The sequence below is a fragment of the Hippocampus comes genome, unplaced genomic scaffold (genome assembly GCF_001891065.2).
Source record: "Hippocampus comes isolate QL1 unplaced genomic scaffold, H_comes_QL1_v1.1 scaffold7, whole genome shotgun sequence".
NCBI classification, from domain to species: domain Eukaryota; kingdom Metazoa; phylum Chordata; class Actinopteri; order Syngnathiformes; family Syngnathidae; genus Hippocampus; species Hippocampus comes.
Window position 1 is genome coordinate 3,123,472 of NW_017842060.1, and position 19,550 is coordinate 3,143,021.

General features: G+C 43.2%; 1 long non-coding RNA gene across 1 annotated transcript in view; it reads left to right on the forward strand.

Moving 5' to 3' along the window:
- Positions 1-5,033: 5,033 nt before the first annotated feature.
- LOC109511528 (uncharacterized) overlaps positions 5,034-19,550 on the forward strand; it is a 118,739-nt gene continuing 104,222 nt past the window's right edge. The window contains exon 1 of the long non-coding RNA XR_002167342.1: positions 5,034-5,152. This is a non-coding gene — a long non-coding RNA (uncharacterized LOC109511528). The remainder of the gene's footprint in view (positions 5,153-19,550) is intronic.

The window sequence follows — 19,550 nt, forward strand, 5'->3', positions numbered from 1 at the left end:
TGTGTTTCAGAGCACCAGCGAGGCACTTTGACTGGGTGGGATAGTAAATCTCCACCTCCCTTTGGTAACCCCCTCCACCCCCTTTCCCACTTCGCTCCTCTCTGAGACACCGCCTGCCGATACTCATCTGTGAGGCACGCACGCTCGCACGAAAACACACTCGCACGCTCGTCGTCGGGTTTTTCGCGCTTCTCGTCCGCTTGGCAAAGGTGACGTCAATGCTTGTTGCACACAAAGATAGCGACAAGTTCAAAACTCTGCTCGCACGAGAACACACGCGTGTGTCTGTTTTCGGATGTCAGCGCATCTGTGGTGGGGCGCAAATGCCGGCGGGTCTGGAGTTTCGTGCGAGGGCACGGCTCATTGCGTGCGGTTGGCAATTTGGCAGACCGATATGGCGGTGCCGCTGCAACAGAGGGAGTGGCATTGGAGATTCACGTGGGTTGAGTGACAATTTGGCGACCGAAACTTAAAAGATAAGATTCTGCTTCCACGAATGACAACCAAATTGGAAAATGACCGTTGAGAGGTTTAAATCACAAGATTTGGACAATCGCGTATTAACATTTTATAAATTGCCGCTTAATTTGCTCATCGATTAGTTGTTGATGAACCGATTAAAAATTTTGGGGCGCCTTTTGGCTTCTTGACAAAGGCGACATATAGGATTTGGCCACACAATGTCCCGCTAAGTAAAACTAACCGCTTTGATGGGATGACATTTTTTTGGGGGCGGGGGGGGGTCCTTTTTTGGGGGAGGTGCATATCCTCTCAAAAAAAGCTGTTGTGGGATGTCAAAACTTGCGCCACACAAAGATAAGAAGACAGGAATAACACAGTCCAGACGGCCTGAAAGGGTCAAATCAGCTCACCCTATCATTGTTCTTCGGCGTCGAGAACCATTCTCTGGAGCACCCCAAAAAAAATTAACAAAAAAAAAAAAAAAACCCATCCAAATAAGTGCTAACCACAATCAAGACAGATGATGCTCTCAGCCGTGACAGGCCGCCCGACTGATGGGCAAAGACGGTTTAATGTAAGGTAGCGCAAGGGAGGCGGAGAAAAGTGCTTCTGGGTCCATTATGGATTTGGAAATGGAGCGCTTATGGTGACGTGCGCTGAAAGCAGGAAGACGGCGATCGGAAAAAAAATCCACTTTTTGAAAACACTTAGGCCAGTGGAGGAGATGAAATGTTGACGTCGAAACTGCACGCGGCGCCTTTGTTACGTGCCGTTGCAAATTATGCAGAATAAGTGGGTATCAAAAGTCTACACACCCTTGTTTCAAATGCTGTTTTTGTAATATGAGCTGGTGGGGAAAAAAAAAAAATCTGCATCGTCGTATAGCCACTTTAAGGGGCGTGGCCTCGTGAGTGACATCTGGAGGTTTGTCTACGTGTGAGCGTTTAGGCGTGAGATGTGGCCGACAGCACACTTTGTATTTGCGCCTTTGGAATTTTGTTCAATAACCGACTCAAAGTGCATCGACTGTGGCTCTCCTTGCCCACATGCAAGAGCATGACAACACTGTCATTGATTTTTATTTTTTTTCTCTCTCTTTGATTTCAACTTCAATTGTAACTTTTTTTTTTCTTTCCTCCTCTCATTCACGGTTCACTTGCGGGCGCTTCCGCCGTCGTCCGATGTGACTTAATTGGGTAATGCCAATATTTACCGGCATTCAAAATTAACAGGATCGTGTCGTCTTTAATTGTACTCATGAATACGCCATGCCTGCTTAATAAGTCATGGTCAACAGTGGCGAATGTTTAATTCATCGGGACGTGATTTGCTGAAGGCATTTCGCCCTACCCTCAACCCCTCCCCCGCCCTTAGAAAAAAAATCCTCCAAAGTCCCTCGATTGCTGTGACATTTCAACTTTTTTGCGGCAGAGTCTTTGTTAGTCAAGCCATTAATATATAAATGATGCAACCTTTACCTGCTCCCCCGTCGACGCCGCCGCCGCCGCGGCTTTCATGTTGTTGTTGTTGTTTGGATGCTAATCGCGTATTAATGCCATTCCGTGTGAACTCCAAGATGGCAGGCTGCCTGGTAATTCACACGCTTGTTCTCTGACGGCATCTGTCGAAGTGCGCTCCCTTCTCTTTCTCTGCGTAGCGGTACATGCCCGATGGGAAATTTCAAGCCAACCCCAGACTGTAGAGGATGTAAGCAATTTCTTAACTGGGACACTTGCAAGAAGGGGGAAGAAGAAGAAGAAAAAAAAACAGAACAGAGAGTGGTACAGCAAGGGAAAGACAGAAGGGAAGGAGGTTTGAGGCCAATTCTACTGTGACAGGCTGTGACAGAAGGAAGACATTTCAATATATTGCCAGGCGTCGTTAATTTGGGGCATAAGAGCGTCGCAAACAAAAGTTGAAGCTAATGAGCGTCGGGTTCCGTGGCGTTGCAGCGTCCGTTTGGTTTTAGTCGTCTTCGGAAAAATATCAAGATATGAACAAACTGTTTTTATGAGGAGGCTGGGGCAAATAATCGTGATGGGATCGGATGGAAAAATAGCGAGCAGAGAATTGGCCGGGTTCTTTTCACCAAATTTTGGGGAACTTTTTCCTCTCGGCGGAAATGTAGATATTTATTTTGTTTTCTCGCCTCAGTCAAACATTCAAATAGCTATTTGACTTTAAAATGCAACTTTTGCGGCGTGATACCGGTATTGGCTTGCGCGATATTATGTACCGTACACATTTTTGGGGGGTAATAGGGAGCAACCAAATTTGCAATTTCGTTCGATTTGCAACACTTGTCATCAAAAACAAATATTTTAACTTACCGTATTTTCCGCACTATAAGGCGCACCTAAAAGCATTCCATTTTCTCAAAACCCGTCAGTGCCCCCTATAATCCGATGCGCCTTATATATGGAGTTACCGTCTCTTTAGGTTTCCCATTGAGTCATTTTCCTGTTCGTGTTCCAATGCCAGCTAGTGGTGAATCTTCTCAGTACTTTGGGATTTCAAAAATGAAAGAGCAACTATAAAGTACATCTAATGTTTGTAACCTGATCCAAAGCAAAACTTTCCATCGTTGCGTCCTCACTTGCGCGTACATTCTCGTTGCGATGATATCTTCAGTCTCGTGTCATTGACGTGGCCACGGGCTAAACACAGACATACTGATAGTGAGTCTTTAACATGACTCCCTACAGCCTGGACACATTCCTGTTTCCAATCTGTCTCTTGTTTTAAAAAGCGCTGATAAATCCAACTTGCCTTGACCCCCCGCCCTCTCATCAGTAAGCCCGTAAATCCATATTTTGACTATCCCAGACGTAATTTGAACAAAATGTCATGTAATACGCAGAACTGGGATTAGTTTCTTTTTCCGCCGTATATGGCATTGTCAACATAAAAAACAACCCCCCCGCAAAATGTGCAGGCGCTGACGTTGAGGTCAAGGTATGCCGTATATGGCATTGTCAACATAAAAAACAAACACCCCCCCCCCTGCAAAATGTGCAGGCGCTGACGTTGAGGTCAAGGTACTTATTTTGTTCGTGTCAGCTTTTTGGTGGGGGGGAAGACATCTGCAGACAATTTGAATGCAGTGTTTTTGTCAACACAGCTGTGAGAACCGAATGTCATAAAACTGACAATAACAGTCTCGAGTTCAGAATGCGTGGTTTTTGTGGCTCCAGGAATCAAAGAAAATTTTGAAAAATCGAGCATTATAAAAAATGTATTTAATTTTTTTTTCTTTTTTTAGCTACAGGTTGCTTGCCGATCACATCTTATTCCAGTGTGCTGTCTTGGGGTTTTGAACTCTGTACACAATCTTGCGCCATTTCCTGCAACTTGTTCCCAAATCTCCATCAAATCCAGTTGCTGTTTTAATTAGTCCAACCCTCCTGACTGGTCCCCTCCGCCACTGCTTCCTTGTAAATCCCTCCACTTAGTCCTCTCGATCGCCGCCGGTGTTGTTTTTCAGCACTCCTTTTAGCATCCAAGTCATTACGTTTGAATGCGGACTCATTCGGGCCATCAACGGCGTTAATGGTAACCCCAGACACATGGCGGCCTGTTGATTGGTCGCTATGGAATGGCCGAGGGGATTGTGGTTGTCGTAAAATAAAGGGAAAAGCTGAGATTTTCTTGCCGGGTGTCAAAGTTACTCGATTGTTTCATGGTGCGGATAGCCATCGATATCTTGACTCAATTAGTCGCATCTTGGTGTGATTTTGCACGCATCGTTTTGTTTTTGTTTGGTCCGAAGGCGCGTTGATTAAAAGCATAGTTGGGAAAGTTCTCCAAATGTTTATGGCATCTTGTCAAACACCCTTGCGTGGTCTCGTCAGAATTTCATGCTGGGTCGTGTTCTGTTTGTAGCCGTTTGTGATTACCAAACGCCGTTCGTCATTTTTTTTTGGACTGTAAAGGCTCCTTTGGAGTTCCACCCGCAGCATAAAACGAGGCTCTACGGAGTTTATCGTAAGCAGGCAGGAGATGTCCAAAAGTCGGGCAGATGAGAATCGAAAACATGTGGCGGTGGTTAAGCCTCCGATAAGGAGCTAATTTATCAACCGTGGCACGTCTTCAATGTGTCTGTCCGAGATGATTCCGTAACAATCTTCGAGTCTTTAATGAGAAATTATGCTCCGAGTGCCTTTCTGCGACGAAACAAAACTGGATCAATTCATCAAGAGTCACCAAGTGCTTCACACGAATCCGCCGCACTCAAAGCAAAAGATAAAAACCTTTGATGGCTAATGGCGCTGATTAGCCACAATTGGCGGCCTGCGCTTATCTAAGCAGCGCTCCCGATCGGTTGGCCTCCGGCACCGACGCGACCCTTGACCCTCTTAATGGGAAACGTATTCCACCCCCGAGGGCCAAAGGAAACTTAAGGGGCCCACCTGTGTTGACAGTTAAATCCAGGAAGCTTGAAGAAACGCAACACTAAGAAGCTGTTTGCCTCCTGAGTGGGTGTGGTTTAGGTCAATACATTATAAATGTATAAAAAAAAAAAACTTCAGTATTAATACTTAATGTTTTTTATTTTGTGTTTCTGGCATAGAAAAGATATTCCAGCCACTACAAGTGTGATTGTGAAGAAATGCAGCGGCCTCGAGTTGGTGGAAATCAACGTAGACGTAATGAGACCACATCCTGCCGACGAGAGTCGATGGACCCACAGGTATTGACCGTCAGAGAACCACCGAGCGCGTTCAACTGAAATCAAATGATTAAAACCCAACAAAATAGCGAGCGTACTTAGAAATGTCTGAGTTTTGATCGGATGAGGTATAAAATTTGCCCTATTGGGGCGTATGTGGTGCAAATCCCAACCAAAATGGCCGACGTCCTGTTCACTTGCGGCCGTTTTGATGCAACCTGTTATGATAAACACGTCCACTCAATTTCGTGTCCATCGGCAAAACTGCTTTAAGGTGCTGATATAAAAGAAAAAAACAAAAAAACAACTTGTCAGCATTTTTCAGTCATCTTCAAAATGATCATGAGTTTGACGACAGGCTCCGCCCACATAAGGTGGCTCAGCCAGAAAAGCTGAGCAATTTCGCATCGCCCGTCTACCTAAGATACTTACTGCTTCCTAATTTGGGTGGAAATCATTTGGTCAAAATTCCCAAGTAGGAGTTTGTCTGTTCAAGTCCAAACGTTGGAGTTTGCCGAAAATGGCCGCATAAAAGAGCTGACTTTTTGTTTCACTTTGACCATGAGTCCTTGACATTTTTGGGGGTGTGTCCCGTTTTGGTCCAAACATATTTTGTGTCAATCAGTGAAGATAATTCTTTTCAAAAAGCTCAAGTTCATTTAGATAACCCCTTAGACACAAAAAGGTGATTCATTTGTCACTTCACACAAGCAGATGGTTATCTTTTAAAAAAAAAAAACACTCACACACACACACACACACACACACACACACACACACACACATACACAATCCTCTGCATGTTAATATTATTCTATGGAATACAAGTTCCTATCAGTATCAAAAGAACAACTTTGCACTCAGATTTTTGGGCCGCGATATTGTATTTTGGCGCAGTTGGCCGCCGTCCGATACGGACTCAGCCAGAGTGCGGAAAGAGTGATAGTGAGTCGGCTGCCCTCTGACCGCTGCTTCCTGTGTGAGATGATTAAAGCTAAAGGGAAATGAGCGTGGCCGCCCAAAAAAGACAGAGGGCGGACCAATAAGTTGCTTGCCGTACATTGTAACGCGTCATTAACTTCAGGCTGCGTGCCGTGTTTGAGTCCGGCTTCCCTCGAGTCCGCACTGCGACTCCTGACTTATATGGTGAACGTTCGCGCGGAGAAGAAAAGTATCTCGCCAACATTCATTTGTTCGTGCAAAACCGACAACTTGCTGTTTAAAAAAGAAAAAAAAAAGAAAAGAAACGGTCCTGGCAAATGACACGTTGATCATTTCCTGTGCGTGTTTACTCTGAGCGTTCTTGGATGACGACGGCAGGCGTGCGTGACGGCGAAAACGCAATCCAAATGCAATCTGTTTTGCGATGTGCTTCTCCCTCTCGAAAAAAAGGAGACATATTCTGCTTTTGTTGTTGTTGTTTTTTTCTTTTCACAATGTGCAAGTGGTTCCAAAAATAGTCTTAAAATATAGAATCAAAGTGTCTAAGACGTTTTTGGGTCTACGTCCACTAAAGACCAAGTATTGCAGCGGCGCTTCATGTTTTCTTATCTTGCACCGTGCGACTCACCTTCGCCTTCCGCCAGTGCTGCCGTATCACGTTTGGCTGTTCCTGTGGCCGTGTGCATCAGCCTTGTACCTCACACCACGCGTTCTGCCTTGTCACGTTTGTTTGCCTGTCCCCGCGGCTGGGAAGGCAACGATCTACAAAGTCTTATCGTCTTGACTTTGAAATTTTACTGCTCGGTATCCGTGCTTGGAAGTGACCAGTCGCAGTTGGCATGAACGTTTTTTAAGAGTCATTTCGAACTCTTCTGGTGGTTTGGTATACTATTTTCACGTTCCCACGATGCTTGCATCGATATCCACAATCGTGTTAGCGCTTAGTAAGCTAGCGGGGATTTAAACTTTTTCACCTTTTAGTCATGTTAACTTTGTGGGGACATGACACTGATAACATGTTGTTGCCTGCATATTATCGGTCCAGGTAAACACAAATTCATCCAGATGTGGCACTCTGACGCAATGGTTCCTTTGAAAAGCGAGATGGAGATGCTCATTCTTTCTCAGCGATATGGATTGATTTGAACTTTGGCGGTTGGAAAACGATTTGGCCGATAGACTGGAAGCTTCCCGAATTCCCAATTGTTGTCTGAAGTCTGCTTTATTATGGACCTTCTGTGCCCTGATAAGCTTCTAAGCAACCTCATCAAGCCTCTCGTGTTACACGGTTGCCGTGAAGACAATTAGGTTACATTGATCCTCGTTGAAGAAGCAGCATCGCAAGTAAATCCCCTCGCGCTCACACTCCGTCCCCTCTTCGCCTTCTTGAATATGTGACCAGGCGGGATTCCTGCTCTGCGTGTCTGGATGTGTACGGCATTAATAGGCCTTGACAAGCCACAATCTAGCCAACTCCAAGGCCCTGACGCCTCTTGAAGGGCAAAATCGGCAAGAGTTCCAACTAACCCCAACTTGCACTGGCTGGTCACTTCATTAGGTACACTGGCGCAATTAAACAAGCTTGAATCAAAGATCTATGTCAAATATATCTCATCTCTTCTTGCTGTACATAAATAATAAAAAAAAATAACTATAATAGCACACGTACAAGCATAATATTATTATTATTAATAATAATCATCATCATTATTATTTTTATTAATATTAAACTGAGGTCAAATTTGTTATATGAACAAAATATGTATTTGTGTTCAGAAAAAAAATAAACAAAAATAGTCTTCATGAATTAAAAAAAACAAACGACAACAAATATTCTAATTTCAATTCCTGGTTTCAATTGGACCGCAATGATCAAAACTGAGCATTCAAATATGCCACATTTTATTATGTTTCTCTTTCAGACACACACACACAAAAAATGCTGAGTTGTTTTCTGAACCCAGTCGCTAGGTAGGTGTGGATTTTGAGCGGATTGGGTCAATTTTACCCCGAATTGTGATAATTATCTTTACCCAGCTGATTGAGTTGAAGATTGGATTTGTGTCTGCTCAGGAGCTGAAGCCGGTCCCCTGTTTTGGACACCGTTTGTGTTGCGCACTGAAGATGAAGTAAATGTCATGTAACATTTTTGGGGAAAATGTACAGATAACATGTATCTGTATTGGAATGATACCAGGCCTTGTTTTAAGGTATCGGGTACTCACAGAGGCTGCCGATGCCAGACACTGATACTTAAAGGCGAATGTAGTTGATCTCGAGTAAGTCCTCGTCGGCATTAGGTGGCGCTCTACTTTGAATGTTTCCCCCATAGGTGACTCATCATGTGTCGGAAAGAAAGGTCTTGGGTCACAATTTATTTTTTCTCATTGTGTTAAATAAAATGTATAAAACAACGGTGAAAAGGCAATTGAGAATGATGGGGAAACTTTGCATTGTGGCTTAAAAAAAAAAAAAACTGTAGAATCCAGCCTCGTAAGTACTGACCTCTGCAAAATCCCGTTTTTGTAAAATCTCAGTCCGAGACCAGGTTGTGACTCAAAACTATTATCCTCAGTCTTCTGATGCACACGTAACTTGCGTTTGCAAACCTCACTTGACATTTATCACTGTGAGTCACCGTTCTCCTTACACCAGGGGTGTCAAACTCGTTTTTGTCGCGGGCCACATTGTAGTTACGGTTTCCCTTTGAGCGCCGTTATGAATTTTGGGAAACCGTATACATGTTTAATCCCCTCCACCTATTACATACACAGCACACAACAAACTGATCAATAACTGGTTTTACAATCAGAAGTCAAGAATAATGACTGTTATTGTGGATTATATATGACAATTTGAAATTTTGGTTCAGACTTTAGCAAGCATCATGAAACTTGAAATGCTTGATTTGCTTTCGAGGGCCACATAAAATGATGTGTCGGGCCAAATCTGGCCCCCGGGCCCTGACTTTGACACCTGTGCCTTACCCTGTGAATAATGCTACTCCAAGTCACATTTCTTCCCTTTCTCACATTGGAAAAGCAATAGCTGGCTCGCTCTATCACTGCAAAAGCAAAATGTGGTGTTGATCCAAAGCTCGCGGTGTCATGACCGGTCTCGTAAATTATGCATAAGTAGTGCATACATAAAAAAGACCCCTTATATGACCTCTTGCGGAATGCGAGGAGGCTACCCGGTGTGGACTTCTAATCTTGGGCCCATGTCGCTTGTCGGTGATGTGGGGGGGGAGTCTGAGCTGGACAACTGCTCCGTGTTCCAGAATTGCAGTCGGCGTGTCTGGCGAGAGATCTCATGAAGCATGTCCAAGGGAAACGTGCACCCTGCTGACCTGCGGGGGGAATGTCAGTGTGGGGCCTCCGCAGGCTCTCCGGGGAGAGCCCATAGACAGAGCATGGGATGATTTAATCACATTAGGAAAACACACCCAGTTTGCGTGCGTGCGTGCATGTGTGTGTGTGTTTGTGTGTGTGTGTGCGCGCACACACGTGTGCGCTCGCATGTATGGGTTGTCAGTTGAATTTTGCTTCCCTTGTGCCACTGCCAGAGTTAAAGGAGAAGTCATGTTCTATTTGGCCCAACTAGACTAAACACGGCATTCTGATTAAATATCGTGTTTGTGGAATATCAGTTAAGCAGTAAAGTCCAACCGTTTTTTTTTGTTGTTATTGTTGTTGGTTAGCCATCTTTGGTGGGGCGGCCAATTTGCCACTTGCTGTCGTCTGACAATGACATCACAGATGCTCAGGGCTCAGCTTCAGAAAACGGGCGACTTTTTCGCCAACTTAGCATCGCGTGTCTGTCGAGCATTTGTGGTTCAAATTTGGTCGCCAGTTGACACGTGCTCCCCGGAAAAGTTTCATTTTTGAACGACCCCCTGAGAATCAAACCCCCTAAAATGGCCACTTGGGAACAAACTGCCTGACTTGCTCTTTCTTCTTAGGCATGGCTGAATGAGACGTCCTTTTTTGTGGTTATGCTCCTGATGGACATGCCTACCAAATTGCAATTACTGGAGGGGTTTTTTTTTTTTTTTTTTCACCCATAGGCTGCTCTGTGGCAGTTTATGTCGGTTAAATCTCTAACTTGTAATACAATCGTGTCTATATGGGGGGAAAAAAATAGAAATGAAACAGATTTTAATGACATTTTTAGTCTAATATTTGCCTTAATGTCTCAATACTTTTTGGGGGGGGGGCAGTATAATATAGCGCCGTTATCAACCCAAGAGCCTTGATGTGTTTTTTTTCCCCGTAGCATTTAATGACAAACATGTGACTGCGTCAATGGAGGCTTTCTCTTCCATGTGGTAACACTTTATAAGGAAATGGCTTCAAGGCTCCGAGAGGCTGAACGTCGCTTTTTGATTCAACAATAACAACAGCAGCACAAATAGCGGCCAAAGAGTGGTGGGGCTTCTCCAATCTCGGGTTTCTCTTGTTTTACAAAAAATGTTGAAAATTGCATTATTTTTCCATTTGGATGAACTGATTTTTTTTAAAATTTTTTTTTTATTATTTTTTTTTAATGAATAATTATGTGATGTAATTAACGTGTACCCTACTGACTGAACATGTTTCCCTGATACAAACGAAATAAGCTATGACAAATGTATTATTTCAGTTTGGGCTGCAACTAATGATGATTTCAATCATTAATTAATCTGTCAATTTTTATTTTGTTGATGAATTAATGAAGCAATAAAAAAAATTAAGTAGAACAAAAAAGTATTTTAATTATTCCAAAACAGGACATTTCATATTGACAAGGAAGAAAATGGACAAACAACTGGATGATTCGGTAATGATTTTGGTTGGTGAAATTGCAGACATAAAGGCAAAAATGTTTCATTTGAATATTTTTTTATGTTATTATTTTATTGATTTTATTTACATTTTGGAGGGTCAATTGACAGTAGTTGGTTAAAGTAAGAGTACTTCATTTATTACATTGAATGAATTAATTTGCAAAATTACCATAAAATGGCCACCCTGAACCAAAATGGCCGTATTCATGTGACTTTAAGATTTTTTTTAATGTGTCTTAATTATAAGACATCTACACAAATAGCTATTGTTCATTTTCCACCCATTGACACCTCTTTTATTGTCTTATAGGTGACACCAGAACCCATCTACAATAAATGTAGTTTTTACACGCAATACCAACATCACCCAAAAATGTCCACTTGAAACCAAAATGGCTGACTTCTTGTGTCTTTTCGGGAATGATAGTTTCGATTCTACTTGTGAGGGAAGACTATTTTTTCTGTTAGCCTTGACTGCTCTGAGTCACACTCTGCCCCACTGACAGATGGTGTTCCACAGGGTTCAAATTTAGCACCCCTACTGTTTTTGTTTTTGCTGCCCCTGGGCACCATCTTAACAAAGCATTATATTGCCTTTCACTGCTAAGCAGAAGTCAGTCCCGCTAAGCAAAAAAGACTCTTCTTAAGGCCCCTTTTGTCCTGTCTGTAAGAAATCAAAGTCGGCTTTGTGCTTTGGAGACGAACAGCTGCGTGATGACACCATGACGGACACGCAGCACCATTCAGCCAGTTGTCGCTGCGTTAAAAGATACAATGCGATATTTTTAGCACCATGCCAGTCGTCGCGTAATTTAAATCTGCTATATGCTTTGTCTCTGCTCCATGTCCACTGTAAAAAAAAAAACAGCTTATGTTTTTGGGGGGAGTTCAAACAGTCATTGAAGTTGGAACAACTTAAAATTTTTAACATTTATGGCAACAGTCTTAGCACAACCGAGCAAGTGAGTTGTTAGCTCCGAAACAATTTTGTTCATTTGTTTTTACTTCAACCTTTAAGTTGTGGGACAATACAAGGTTAGTTCCGTCAACTTTTATTACTTTGTGGTGTTAATGTGGGAATGCCAATTTTCACAACGGGAAAACCTAAAATATTTCGTAAAATATTTTAACTTTTTTTTGTCTTAAAATGTTGAATTCACACAACTTTTTAAAATGTAATTTAATTAATTAATTTATTTTAAACAGTGTGTGCATAAGTCTTCTAGTGTTGATGTTTATTGACTATAAATGACTTGGAGTCTAGCGTGGGAAATTTGTGACTGCTGGTGCAGAGTTCAGCCAGGCCTTGGCTCAGTGCCAACAATATCTCATGGAAAAAAAAAGAAGAGAAAATAAACCGTTAAAAGTTTGCAGGAAGTCATTCAGTATTAAAATGGAGCTCTAAAGAAAGTATAAGATAAAGTCTTCCCTTCAAGCTAGTCCTCCCACTAGCTTAAAATACTCTTTAGTCCATTTAATTCCCAAACATATAATCGAATAAATATTTAGTTTGGCTGTGGAATGAAGAGATGCATCTAATGACTTCATTTAACTTCTAAAAGTACTTAACCATTAGAAATGTAAGATATACGCGCCAAGAGTAAAATCCGAAATCAATTTTAAAAAAGTACATGCATGATACTTTTTTGATCAATATTTTACTACGGTGAGCTGTAATATTTAAGGATAAAAATGTGAAAAGATAAATTATGCATATTGAATATTGTAAGTTTGTTTTATCCTGACATAAAAGACTTTTAATTGGTTTATATTGTGGAATTCAGGCTGTATGGACAGGACGCAATTTTTGTTTTCAAGTAATGAAGAAAACAATTAATAAATCATAGATACAAGTTTCTTTTTTTCAATGATAGAATTTTACTGTAATCGAGTTAATTTTGTGAAGTGTACATTTTACGAGTAAATAGCAAACACGTAATGTGACTTGTATATAATGTAAAACCAAAAAGTTTAAAATTGGAAAAAAAATACATAAATAAACACATGAAACAAATGCAATGTAAATAATAAATACATTCTGCAGTGTGAGTTATTTTGTCAGAGTTGGTGGCTAAGAGCCTATTGTCCATAAGAATAAAAATAATAAATAAATAAAAGGTACATAGAAAATGAGTGATATGCATCCTGTATTTGAATTTTGCTGACATGTATGAGTAATGATTCATTATCTTGGTTCCGATACGTTATTTTGTAAAGATACTCTACATGTCTTTAATGTCTATGAGTCTGGAGAAATTGAATAGATCCAAATTTGTATTTTTTTTCCACCGATTTTTTTTTATTTTTTATAACGAGTAAAAACAATGGGTAATTTAGAGTGTGAGATCAAATCAAAAAGTAGTAATTGTATGTGGTATACTAATACATAAATATATCGATTTTGTAAAACAAAATCGCTTTTAAGTAATAGATGACACGAGGACATAAATTACTTGATGATCCAAACATTCCAATATCACCACTGGATTATGTGCTTGTTTTTCATGTGTACTTTTGGAAAGCAACACTAGATGTCAGTGTTGCGTCATTTTTGAGGCCGGCTCTCCTTTCTTTTGATTTGATTGTGCCGCGATCGACACGAAACCAATTCATCTACTCTTCGATATTTGCATACTTACTTAATAATTTTTAGCTCATGAACTTTTATACTCGAGGTCAGAAACAAGCTTTTCCAATCAATGACGGACAAGAAAAGAGTTTTAAAAAAAAGTCCTTCTATGTGGAAACGATTGCCGCGGAACTAGTCTGTAAATGAGTGAAGAGTCAGAACAAAAGGAGGCTGCCATGTCCTCCCGGCCCCCTCGCCTCGTCTCTTTGGCTCCCCACTCGGAGCGAGACAGATGCCTCTCCGTGCGACTTCACAAGCCGAGGAGCGCTCTAAGTGATGAAAGCCACGAAGCCGGGGTCCCACTCGCGAAGACCCCCGGCTCCTCGTTCTGCATCACAGCCTGCCAGCCTGTGCGAAGACTCCCCTCATTTAGACGTTTGGGGGCAGAAAGAAAGTGGGGCTCTGCCTTTTAATGAAGGCCTTGGTGGATTAGGCCCTCGCTCGCACTTTAAAGTTGCACTTGACAGGTATCTTTAAGTTCACCGAGTTTGACCAGATGGAGCATGTATATTGTATCACGTCTTTGAATGTGATGCTGCCGGTGGTGGCGAAGAGATGTATCAAACAAGAGATGGAAGTGAGGTTTTTGGCGGTTTGGAGGGGCGGGGGGCGCTTGTGGGTAAAACAGCGCCTGGATCTGGCGTCGGATGAAATAAGACGGGCGGCTAATTGTTAATATTCATCGATATGTTTAATCGCGCGCTAAAAAATGCATCGGGGAGCGACCCCGAGAGCTTCCCGACGACTCTTTTATGATCCGCTCGGCTCTCTCGGCGGGCCAAACAAACACGCTCGAATCGGAGGGATCAAACGAGTGCGAGCAGCCCGCTGCGCGCTCGTATTGGACCGCGGCCCGAAGTTGATTTTCTCATAAAGTTTGCTGCGAGGAGTATCAACAGTTTGCCGTCTTTTTGGATAGGATCCGGATTTGGGATTCAAAGTCGACTTCTCGCTATAAGGATGACGTGAGTCCTCAGAGTTAAGTCCTTAGGCAAAAAAAAAAAAAGAAAAAGCTTTGCGATTTCACACGCACCTTGTCTTGTGACTGTCAAACTTTGCGACGAGTATACCACGAGTGGGTTTCACCTCCAAAATGTCCGCTTCAAACCAAATTGTCTGACTTCATCTTCAATTGTATATCACCAAATAAAATTGCAGTATAATCTACACTTCATTATGAATAACTATGATTCTATTTTTATTGTAATCAAACGTTTGGGTGGGGGGGAGTGAACAATATTTGTCACAGTAATCAACTTGATGGAGTATTATCATTAACTTGAGTTTAAAAATGATTCAAAAAATATTACACTGAGTGCCTAAAAAAACGTCACTTAGTCATCTCGGTACACTGTCGTGGGTTGACTTTTGTACTAGCCCCCTCTAGTGACCAAATAGGCAAGTGACACTAACTGTCCGCAATATTAGGCAACATCTTTTTACTCCATTTTTTTGCACATAAAAAAAAAAGACAAATCTAGTCCAGTCGGTCAGTGTCGCACATAAAAAAAAGACAAATCTAGTCCAGTCGGTCAGTGTCCACACAGGCAGCACATTTTTGCTGTTCACTTACGCTTGGATTTCATCATCATCATCATCATCATCATCCGTCTTTCATGGTGAGGTTTCAAGACAGCAAAGCAAAACACTTGACTAGTCTTCTACCATCTCTATTAATCTGTACGATTATGAATTGTGGTCCTGCTCAAGCCGTGCCAACGAATGGACCTCCATGTTACGAAGCGCCCTCCCCGCCCCATCCCACCCCTCCCGCCGTTAGTCGTCTTTTCCTCTTCTCATGCTCAGATGGTTCTTGAGTGAGCAGTTAGGATTTCAAAGCAATGGCCACTGCTCTTTTGCTTCTGTGAATTAATCATCAAAAGGAGACGAGAGAGTAGGAGGGAAGGAAAGGAAAGGCAACGAGGCCTTCGAAAATCAATGGCAGCCAGCCGCCAGATGTGAGGATGAGGAGGGTGATCATGCTTTTGTGGGCCCTTGCGTGTGCGTGCATTCGCGCGTGTGGAGATAAGACAGCTCACCTTCTGAATTGTCTCCTCCAATCGGCATCAGTGATACAACAGGAGGCCCGGGCTTGAATGGTGCACCGGTATATGGAAGACTCCCTTGCTGGGTCAAACTGTGGTCATCGTCATCCTTTTATTTAACATCCAGGTGGTGATTGTGTTTATATATATATATATATATATGAATCGGTTGCCAGCCAATCGCAGGGCACACGCAGACGAACAACCATCCACACTCACACCGCGGGACAATTTTGAGTGTTCAATCAGCCTGCCATACATGTTTGTGGAAAGTGGGAGGAAAAACTGGAGTACCCGCAGAAAACCCACGCAGGCCCGGGGATAACATGCAAACTCCACACAGGGAGGCCGGAGATGGAATTGAACCTGGTAGCTCTGCACTGTGATGTCGTCGCGACGCTTGTGAGGATAAGCGGAAAATGAATGAATGAATATATATTGTGTGTGTGTGTATGGAGGTGTATAGATATGCCTATACAGTATATAAAAAAAAAAAATTAAATGTCATTGATGTGTATTTTTCCTATGTATTTTGACATTAATGCTTTATCACGCCATGTGTGACACCTCACTGAGCTAATGAAATCGGCAATCATTATGCACACACACATACACATGCACGTGCGCTCAAACAAGCTCAACTTTTTAATATTTGCAGCAATAATATTTAACGATTCACACTCGCCATAAAGGAATTTTGTGTGCGTCTGCGCGCGCGCTTTACCTTGATGTGTTTTGATTTATTCGTTCAGCCCTCAGGTCATACCTGCGAATTGGGCCTCATCGATGAGGGGGAGCGCATCTCCCCGATCCCAAAAGTGATAATTACCCAACACGGTTATTGATCGTGCTATTGATGCATGTCTAATTGTTTTTCTTCTTCTTCTTCTTTGCATTTATGTATTCAATCCATATTATCATGCGAGCGCTTTGACCTCCAGCAGGAGAGGAGACATGAGGGGGGAAACTCTTATTCGGACCGTGCAAAAAATATATTTATATTTCCTCTATGTCGGCATGACTTATGTATGTTTGTGAAATTTATTAATTTCATATTGTATCAGACACGCAGTGTTTGACCTCAGTGCAGCCTTGAGGCGAGTTGCTTGGTCTCCGCAGGCGCTCTGCTAAAGCTTTGTCTCATCGTCCTATTGATCTGTTATATTACATCAGGACACGGAATATTATCATATATCATTAATGGATTTTTTGCTGAGCATAAAAAATATATTCCGATCTATTTAATTAGTTGGCCCTTTGCATAAACTCAAGGTCTGTGTGATCGGAATTGGAAATTCCGTTTTGTATTTCATTCAGGGCGAAAATGCACTTTTTGCAACTTGATAAAGTATTGGCTAACAAGTGTAATGTGAATAGTAATATAGTTTACACATAGAATGTATTCATTTTTTTCAACCGATTCCTCCTTTATTCATTGAAAAACTCATTTAGTGTTTTTATGATCAGGCCAAAGGCAAAATGTTGCTTTTGAGCATTCTCGTCGCATCTCTCAAAGGAACTACGTTGACATGATGGAAGGAGCTTTATTACATCAGACCATAGCCAGCCTGCTCTGAAAGAAAATAAGAGCTTTGTCGCCATCTTGTGGCGTCAGTCGGCAATGATGTACCCTTATTTTGGGAGGGTGTCAATAACTCTCACATTTTCGCTATTTGCCACAGGGCTCCATCCTAGGAACACTATATTTTCATTTTACCTGACTGGTGATAACTTGTTGGGCAATCCACTTAATCGCTCTGTTGCATTGCAGGTGTTGCTGGAGTGCGTTTGCGTGCGTGTGTCCGTGCACGCGCGTATGTGCGTTTGCGTGTGTGGCGATTGGGCACCGAGGCAGCAAGCCTATGCCAGGACATCTGCTAGCCGTCACAACGCTTAACGCGCGTCCTGCCCACCCATCCGGGGACCCTAATGAGGTCCATGTCTGCGGCTTCGAAGACAGAAGCGAGTTGCGTCCTCACCGACCCGTGACCACCGCCGAGGTCCCGCAGGGGACGGTGTTGAGCGCTCGCACGTAAATACGAAGCGAGGTAATTAGCGGGTGTTTATTTTCACTTGGTTCCCCGTCCAACTCCTGCCCCCTTAACCCCCCGCCTCACCATCCTAGTGTTGAAGGTGTGTTTGTGCTGTTATGCCCTCTGGCTTGGCTGCCAGCTTACTCTCGCTGATCTGAGCCAGGAGGCAGACTGCCGAGGAATACCGATCACCTCGCCCGGGCGCCCGCGATCCCTTTGAGCTCCTCTCTGGCATCTTTCCCCCTTCTGCCAGTTTCCTCATCTGCCGCTTGTGAAGTTGACAACAAAGACATCCTCGGGGTCCTCCTTGATGCGAGACCCGCTCTTGATCTCTCTCTTTTTTTTTTTTTTTTTCCCCCCTGTATTTTTTGTAGCTCTGCGTTGCGCTACTTTCATATTCCGCGGGTGCGGTATTTACATGGCGCAAGACAAAGAAGCAGGGCCGGCGTTTCATGTGCCGAGTACCCCCCGTGTCTCCATGCTAATAGCCTCACAGGGTGCGCTTGACACGAGGGCCGGACGCCACTTTAAAACGGAGCCAGGAAACATCAGGTCTGCCCTGTCCGTCCGTCGAACATCCATTTGGTTTACGTCAGAGCATAATTGCACAAGTCATTTTGGAACGTTTTGGGAAAAAATGAGAAAAAGACAAATTAGAATCCGCAGGTGTCAAACCGGGGGCCGGATCGGTTCCGTCCGCCGCTTCATTTTATCTGGGCCAACTAAGAAACTTCTTTCTGTCCATCAAAGGAGACCTTTTCATCATCCATCCATATCGCGATCATCCATTCATCCATCCAGACTTTGTCTGTGTTCATGAGTCTCTTTATTCGACATTGTTTTGTCTCACACGTATCTATTCGTTCATCAGTCTGTCATCCATCCATCCACCAAACCTCCTTCTAACACGTAAACATTATCCTTCTATTCACCTATGCATACAGTCACCGTTCAATTTGTGTCCAACCATCCATCCATCTTTTTACCACTGGGCATCTTGACCAAGCATTCATCCATCCATCCATCCACAAGTCCAATCATTTATCTCGGCATCCATCCCACTACTCTGCCTATCAATTTTTTAATCTGAGCAGACTTGCATCCTTCGGCGAAGTATACGTCTGCATCATCTGTACAAGTGTCATTTCTCCATACACGCATCCATCAGTCCATCCGACCGTGCAGTCATCCATCACTCATCCGTGCTTCTGTGCATTCTCTCCGTTGACCTCTCTTTTCTGCCGGCCCAGTGATCACCGAGTGGACTGTCCTGACCGCCACATCATCCAATAATATTCGCTCCCCCACATACATGCTCTCCTTTCCTTACTCCACTCCACACCGCACCTCAAGCCCCCGATAACCCTCTCAACGACTCCCTCCCCACCCCACCACCACCATCATCATCATCCTCATCATCCAACCCCCTGCCTCTATGAGGAGAAATCTCTGAAGAGCTAATTAGTGGCGAAACGGAGTCCAGGAACAGCCAGCAGAGCTGGAAAAAAAAGGGAGATTGGCACCGGCGCCAGCATTATCGGTCACGGCCTGACAGGAGGGGTGACAGCGAGCCGTGGCAAAGCACTGCCTCTCGGCTGACAGAGACAATAACGTCAGGCTTTGAGGACCTGAGTGACGGCAAAGCAGCCAAAGGCGAAAAAAAAAAAAGAAAGAAAAAGAAAAACTGCAACCTGCTTCCTCAGCTTGTCCTGCAGGTCATCCGTGTGTCCGTCCCAGAGAGGCGTCGGTGGTCGCCAAAATGTTGGGAATGTTGGTACGGTGAACCATGTTCAATGCGAGGCATATGTTCCGGAACCAACCGCAATCATGAAAATGTGTGCTGTAGAGAGACCAAAAAAAAAAAAGCCATACACACATCCGCCCCAGAGAGCCACCTCCCGCCCCATCATAATGTCACAAATGTTGGTAGTGTGAGCCCTCGTAC